Source organism: Gnatocerus cornutus, chromosome 4 (genome assembly GCF_029298725.1).
Source record: "Gnatocerus cornutus isolate USDA-ARS CGAHR chromosome 4, icGnaCorn1.1, whole genome shotgun sequence".
In the NCBI taxonomy this organism is placed as follows: Eukaryota; Metazoa; Arthropoda; class Insecta; order Coleoptera; family Tenebrionidae; genus Gnatocerus; species Gnatocerus cornutus.
In genome coordinates this window covers 16213609-16220047 of record NC_142236.1, presented here as the reverse complement: position 1 = coordinate 16220047, position 6439 = coordinate 16213609, and the positions used below count along the sequence as shown (strand labels likewise).

The 6439-nt window shown below is 35.3% G+C and overlaps 1 pseudogene across 1 annotated transcript; it reads right to left on the bottom strand.

Moving 5' to 3' along the window:
• Positions 1-4503: 4503 nt before the first annotated feature.
• On the bottom strand, positions 4504-5647 carry LOC148176427 (putative fatty acyl-CoA reductase CG5065 pseudogene; annotated as a pseudogene). The gene is made up of 3 exons (XR_015770030.1): positions 5447-5647; positions 4901-5408; positions 4504-4859 (listed from the first exon to the last, which is right to left on the bottom strand). The product of XR_015770030.1 is annotated as a putative fatty acyl-CoA reductase CG5065 pseudogene (transcript).
• Between the last annotated feature and the right edge of the window lie 792 nt (positions 5648-6439).

Sequence of the window (6439 nt, the reverse complement as noted above, 5' to 3'; positions counted from 1 at the left end):
CCAAGCAAAAAATGAAGCTTGGTCCTCGATTGTCGTCAAATTTAATGCTGCGGCAAAAACCGGCCCACGTACTTCACAACAATTGAAGCTTCTGTATGAAAATGTAAAAAAGTCAACAAAAAAACGGTTTGCTGAAGAAAAGGTAAGAAAAGTTATTGTTTATATCATACGTATATATGTGTGCTTATTACAGGTTGAGATTTACAAAACTGGGGGTGGGTCAATTGCACAGGGTGTTGAAACAACAGGACGCGACGCTGTTCTGATGGAACTATTGAGGCCGACAATGACACCATTAGAAAATCCATTTGATAGCAATGGTAGTGTTTAAAAAAATATAATTTTGTTGTTGTAAAATATATTTAAATGTAAAAATTACAGAGAACGAAATAACAATGAATGAAGGCGAAGTCAGCCCACGACAAAACGCAGTCAGTAGTCCACTGCCAGAATTACCGCCAACCATTACACCAGAAAAAATTCCAGTTTCTCCTAAAACATCGAAAGTACAAAAATTTAAAGCAAAAATTCGTGCGCAATATAAAAACTGCACGTGTAGCGATATGCAAGCAGAACGTTTAAAGATGAAAAAAGAAAAACATAAAAAGAAGATGGAAATTTTAGAAATAATCTTCAATATTTTGAAAGAACAAAAAATTAATTCACAGTTGTGTTAAATAATAGCATTTATTGATGGTGACTTACTTTTCAGTTTATATGTTGAATGTTGTATTAATTAAAGCTGTACGCACGGCCACGTTTTCGTTTCCAACTTGATCAAAAATATCGTTTGGATGATCTACGTGCGGTATATCTATATCAGGATCTTCTTCTGGTTCCTTTTCATTTACTTCTATTGCAATGTTATGCAAAACCATAGTCGCAACGATAATAGGTAGAACTCTTGCAGTTTGTACCCTCATTCCAATGGCTAAACAAGGAAATCTTTTTTTCAACACGCCGAAACTGCGTTCAATCACATTTCTCGTTCTTCTGTGTGCATTATTGTATCGCTGTTCTGCTCTGTTTCTAGGATTGAGAATGGGAGTTAAAAGATATCTCTTGCAAGCATAACCACTATCGCCAAGTAAATAACATTGGGTACTCATTGTTTTCTAATTTCATTCTAATTCTTGAATTGCTGAAAATCCTAGAATCGTAGACGGAACCGGGCCATCTAGCAACAACATCTACAAACTTTAAATTCGCTGTACACACCGCTTGAGTATTTATGGAAAACCATGACTTTCTGTTTCTATACACTTCACCATGTTCTCCACCAGGAGACTGAATTTTAATATGTGTACAGTCAATGGCTCCAAGAACGTTAGGAAATCCAGCAAGATGAAAAAATTCATTGTGTAATTGCAAAACTTTGTTTCTGGTATTTGGTAAATTAATAAAGTGGGGCCTTAACGCTGCTATGGCATTGGTGACCCGATGAATAATTCGGCACACAGATGATTTTGATATATTTACTAGATCTCCAATGCACATCTGAAAGCTTCCAGTAGCATAAAAGCGTAAGCACGTAAGCACTTGTAACGTAGGACTGATGGGACCATTTCGATCACTTAAAAATGTTAAATTCCCACGAATTAAATCTACTATTTCCATTACACACAATTTAGAAAGTCTGAATCGCATTCTAAATTTTTGTTCATTATATTCTATAAACGGATCTCTTCGCACAACGGGTCTTGGACGTCTTACTGGCGCTCTTATCTCTTCTTCGTCTGAGCTTGTCTCGGGAGACGATGACGAAGATGATGACGATGAAGAAGTCAGTAAACTGATAAAATTCAAGATTTATGTACATATATAAGTACAATATTCCAAATTAACTTACGGATTATACTCCATTTTCACTGTTAAACGTCAGAGCAACTTTTATTTGTAAAAAAATTGAATTAACTTTGATTTAACCGACCAACTTTGCCCAGTTAGTTTATTTGTGGTTTTATTCGATTAATAAACGTTAACTGAAGTTGGTGAAACGACAGCTGTCACACTTATTTAAAAAATAGCGTTATTCGACAGTTAAGTTATTTAACTGCGGTTGGTGAAACCCACCCTTTAACTAGTACCTACCTAATCGCTTATTAAAAAGTAAGCTTCACCTACGTGAATAGTTTTACCTAATATTGATTAAAGCATACACTAAAGTCCCCTTATAAAACTTTATTTTCCGCACTTAAATACATAAAATACTACTTCTTTGGTACGAATGAATTTTATTACATTACCTATAGAATAATATTTAGTTTTATTATTTAATATTAATTTTGTTTTCAAATGATTTAAATAATGGCAAATTTGAAAATACAAATAACCTTAACTATCGCATAATTTTCAAAATAATATTCAAGTTAAGTATGTATAGAAATATTGAAAAATGATGACCAAAAATCTTTTAAAACTGAAATTAGTTCACATTTTCTTTTAACTTATTTATGATTTATGTTCAGAAGTAACAAAATCCCTTCTTGTTTGGTCATTGTTGATAAAAAATACAATTTTTTACTGAATTGCCAATTTTGTTGGGGAAACGAGCGAGCGCGAATCCAAACGTGGCTCTGTGACATTACTATAAGTTTGACTTCTTTTATTCCCAAACTAGACACTTTAGAGAAGGTCTGCCGCAGACTCTTTTGTAGAGAATTTTATAGTCTATAAGAATGTCATAGGTGTTTTCCTGCATTTCTAACCATATTTGCTACGCAAGCAAAACAAAGAAATCTTACAACGTTTAAAGTCTTTACTTAAAAACATGTTTTTAAAAAGGGTTTTTAGTACGTTTCTTTTAATTAAAAATTACTAGTATTTACAAAAGTCATTAATTTTGATATTTTCATAATAGTCAATTAATTTATCATAACATTTCAATCATTTAAAGGGCGTTTGCGAGCGCGTGGTTATGCGCCAATGCTACAATGTAACTCCACTAATAATAGTAATAATAAGTTTGTTTGGCCCAAAAATCGCCGAAGTTCAGACCCAACCAATTTATACATAGATAGAGGTTGAAAAAACTCGGACGTATTTCGAGCGACATTTTAGAAACTTTTCGTAATGAACTTATTATAAGTCTAAATAAACAGTTTCGAATATGAAAACAATTTGATTTAAATGATTTTTTAATTGTCCATGTAGTCGCCAACTACAAGGATTCTGACTGTCCGTTACTGTCATAAACTATAAACTATAACTAGGCATATGGCAACTGGGTTTACTTCATACAGCCTGCATTTCGTTACTAGAGATGTTGTCACGTAGTCAATCATTTTCGACGTTCACTATCTTTTCAGCGGCACACAGTAAAAGGAGCATTTTGTTGACTTTTGACTTTGTTCTGCCCGTTCTGACTACGGTTCGCACTATCGAAGCCCCGCCTTCCAATCCATCAGTACAAGTTTGCACAGAAAGACGTGACGTTAAGTGCAAGATGATGTATTATGAGTTTATGCTTCAAAAATTCTGTTTTTCACATTTTTTCACATTTTGCTCAAGAAATGTTGTTTAATTTAATTAATTAAGTTAAAAAAAATTTCATTGTTTTTTGTCTTGTAACCTCGAAACTATAACAGACAACAATGCACTTGGCGCATCAAAAAACCGACATTTCAGTTTCTTCAATAATGCATTACAATGAAAAACCGACGTAATAATTCTTGAGTTAAATGCAAAATTACATAAGAAAATCACTAAAAATAACGTTTTTTGAGTTTTAGAGCAGTTTTCAAATTATCATGGAGAGTACTTAACTTAGCGGTGAGTTTTATAAATAGTTGAAAAGATTATTAAATTAATTACCAAGTAATCTCATAACTTTGAATCTTAAAAAAAATGAAAATAAAATATATTTCAATCAATTGCCCCCCGTAAGTGCGTTTAAGTCAAAACTAAAAACAGCCTGTGTAGGTTCTATTAAGAATTCAAATAGACGCCGAAAACGCCAAAACACCAAATTAGTATGTTTATTAGTTTGTTAAAGACATCCAAGCCATTCTTTCAGCGTTACAAATTTTACTAATAACATCAATTTCAATGAAGACTATCCAAAAGCAAATAATGTACCATAAAATGTTAAAGACGAAAGACGCAACTCTTAGTCGCTCAAGTTTCTTTTTAGCCTTTTCAAAGTCATCTTCTTTCAAGACGAACTTTTTCAGACCTCTAACCATGGTGAAATTATAAAGTGGCACATCAATGCTTGATGTGTCAAATTTGAAACCGTTGACGTCACTTGAAACAAGCTGCTTTTCTAGACTCAAAACATTGTGATTGATGAAATTCCATTGATGCTTGGTAAAATATGATAGTGCCATAGAAGAATTGTAGATCTTCCTTTGGAGCTTCATTACCCTACAAAAAATTAATAACCGAAGCTATGGAAAGCCGTTTGCCTTACATTGGTTTCTTTCCAAGAATTTTGAGGATGGCATCGATAACCACGGCTGGAAGAAGTTGATAAAAAAGCATTTTTACGTAAAAAATGTAAAACGATTTAGTGTATGACAAAGTGGGGTACCACAAGACTTTACTAAGAAGCGTGACAGTCCTTGTTTCGTTTACACACTGTTCTAAACCGTCCTTCTGCTTCAACGGAATTACACCGCCGTTACTACAATTATATACATTGAGATTCAATTTTGAGTTTTGATCTTTGAAAGTTGCTTGTTTCCACGCAGAAATGATGATGGATTTGACGACGATGTCCACAGGCACAAAATCCACATTCACATCAGGATCGCCATAGATGATTCTCATCATGCCAGTTCCTAAACCAGCGGTATACGCCAAAGGACCATTCAGAGAGTCAGTCCAACCGGGAAACGGCTCCTTTAAACTTGGCATAACTTTAAAAGTGTGAGTACGGGACTGGATTTAAAGCACTTACCAACTGATGGTCGATGAATCACTGCAGGGATTCGTCCTTGGCACAAGTCTTGGACGACGTGCTCAGCCAGAGACTTGGTGAAGGTGTAGGTGTTGGGCAAAGGATAGATGTATTTCTCAGTCAACGCATTCAAGACGTTTTTATCTACTTTCTCAGCTATTTCAATGGTTTTCCTCCAGTCGGCGTGGGGAGAATACATTTTCTCTCCAATGACTTGCTGATCTGTGTTACAGAAAGTTGTAGAAACGTGCACCAAAACGTCAAAGTTCGTTGCTTCTAGTGCTAGGTTAACAACCTCGCGCGTGCCTCTGGTGTTCAACAGCACAGCTTCTTTCAAACTGTCATCAAAACGCACAGACGCAGCCACGTGGAAGATGACATTGACATCATGAATTAACACTTCTCGGTCTGACTGAGAAATTCCAAGACCTAGTTCGCGGACATCTCCGCCGACTATTTTAATCTTCTTCAAAGCGTCTGGAGTTTGAGACCTCACTACGTCAAACAACTAAACCAACTTTGATTGACATCATGTGTATAACTTACCGGAAGCTCCAACAGTTCGTTCAATCTTGTTTCCAAAGACCGTCCTTTTTTCTCCCTTATTAACAAATAGACGTTCTTAATGTCAGGACACGACCGGAGGAGTTTCTCAAGAAGGACTTTTCCGATGAAGCCAGTGCCTCCGGTTATGAAGACATTTTTGTTGGTGAAAAACTTCGGTATTGTCGGCAACTGAGACATTTTGAGACTATGCTAATTAAAAGATTACTTTTATTTATAAGAACGAAATTCAATGTGAATTGTTAAAATTAAATTTGCAACGCTAATTTTGCCGAACAGTGTAAAACAAAGACCACCCAAACGGTTTTGACCGAAAAACAGAAACAATTTAAGGAACGGATTAAGGTAAGTTAGGACCCCTAATGCATTAGAGAATATTGAAAATATACATATAATTTGTCCCAGAACTCGCAAAGAACCTTTTAACTACATACAGTAGACTCCCGATTATCCGATCAAATGTGGACCAGCCCTTGCTCGGATAAGTAAAAACTCGGATATTGCGAAGAGTGGTTGAAATTAGTTATTTTTGTATTAAGTGCGCAAAATGAGTGTTTTTTTAATGGCGCTTAAGAATGCTAATTTTGGTCGAGACCGTAAAGGCATTCGAAAGCGCCATAAAAACACGAATGAGCCACGAAATACAAACAATATTTTTTCTACAACCGCTAGTAATCGAATAAAACTCCTCCTGTAAAAAAAATTGCAGAAATTAGAGTTACCAGCGTCGCGCGTAGTAAGGAAATGCACTTGTTGTTTTCATAAACAAAAAACCGTTTTTTGGCGTTTTTCCACTTTTGGAGTGCAAACAATGGATTTTACTAGCGAAGACGACGATGTGGAAGCAGTTGCTGCTGCTGCGATATCCAATCTTCTCCCTGGTGAATCAAAACCGGTGTAGGAGAAAGCCTACATGCAATTTCGAGAATGGTGCACGAAGAAAAACGTATTGCAAGTTACAGAAAACGTATTACT